Below are 1,734 nucleotides of genomic sequence, written 5' to 3'. Positions count from 1 at the left end.
TTCAAGGTTATTTTGTTATGGCATCTCCAGCAAAGTAATACACAGACATCTTAATTTATTTTCCAGATGTATAGCTGTAAAGTCCAGCTGGGGATAGTCTAGTAACACTTGCCTCCCGTAGACAAAGCCCTGGGCTTAATTCCCAGACCACAGCATAAAAGTAAACAGTAGTGAATATATCTTTTTCAAAGATTTAATTTTTATTATTTCATGTGTGAGTGTTTGGTCTGCATCACACATGGCCTGGTATCCTGGTGCCCGGAAAGGTGACGGGCCTCCGTGATTCCCAGGATGCTGGGTCCTTTGCAACAAGTGCTCAACCACTGAGCTAACTCTCCAGGGCCAAATAGACAGGCTGTTATTTATTCCAGGTTAGTCTCAAGTTCACTATGCAGAGAGCCCTTTGTTACCTTTCTGCAGCTGTGATAAACACCCAGACCAAAAGCAACCCGGGGAGGAAAGGATTTATTTCATTTTATAGGTTATAGTCAGTCACAGAGGGAAGCCAGGGCAAGACACTGAAGCAGGAACTGAAGCAGAAACCACAGAGGAGTGCTGCTTCATGGCTGGCTCCCTCATCACTTGCTCCTTGTTAGCTTCGTTAAATAATTAATTACACATGTATGTCTGTGAGTATGCACACATGTATGTCTGTGAGTATGCACATGCCAGGTACCCAGCTGAGAAGGCTGGAGGTGTAGAGGTCCCCTGGAGCTCTGGTCACCCAGTGACTTCAGGTCCTCTGACAGAAAGAACACTGTGTTCTCCTAACTGCTGAGTCATCTCTCCAGATCACTCTGCTAGCTTCCGGCTATAGTTCAGCTCTACCTACCCCAGGGGTGGTGCCACACGCGGTGGGCAGGGCCCTCAGGGGCCCTCCCATGCCAATCATCATCAATCAAGACAATTCCTCCCAGGCCAAAGGTCAATCTGAACTGTGCAGTTGCCCAGCAAGACTCTGTCAGATGACTCTTCGTTACGTCAGGATGACAGTTGGCTTTAACTAGGACAACCTTGGACTCCTGAACCTCTTGCCTCAACTCCAGCTCAGATTTTTGAGTCTGTCTTTTGAAGCTCTACTTGTGCTTCAGGCCATGTGACCTGAAGAGTTTGTCCTTTGTGACCCTACCACTACCTTCTCCGCCAGGGAAACTGCTGAGCATAGCACCTAAGACTTTCCTGCCCACCCCTATCATTTAAACTACTAATATTTCTCCTGGTCTTAGGCTTTTTGGGAAGTGTGTGTGTGTGTGTGTGTGCCCATGTCTTCACAGTATGTACAGGCAAGATGAAATGCAGATGAGACCAAAGGCAGGGATGGCCGTACACTGTAGCAATAATCCCAACAAGATAGGTTATGATCCAGACCAGAGACTGGGGAAGGAGGGAGCTGATTCACAGGTGTATGTGTATGTTTGTTGGTTTTTCTGGGTGCTCCTTGGTTTACTTCCGTCTTAGCACTTTTCACAGCCTGTAATTACTTTATTTATGTACTTAAGTCTGTTTCCACAATACAGAAACTGCAGAAACTAAGTAAGGGCTGCAGCCTTGGCCATTCTTATTGGAAGCAGCGCCTGCCACTTTGCAGATGTTTTCAGTAAATCTGAGGTCTGAATGTACGGCTCCAAGTGAAACCGAAGCCTACACAGCCAGCAGATCTGTGACCCTTGGGGAAAGTTTTAGGGATTAAGATTCCACTGGTGGGCTGGTGAGATGGCTCAGTGGGTAAGAGCA

The sequence above is a fragment of the Mus caroli genome, chromosome 4 (genome assembly GCF_900094665.2).
Source record: "Mus caroli chromosome 4, CAROLI_EIJ_v1.1, whole genome shotgun sequence".
NCBI lineage: Eukaryota > Metazoa > Chordata > Mammalia > Rodentia > Muridae > Mus > Mus caroli.
This window is presented reverse-complemented; position numbering follows the sequence as displayed.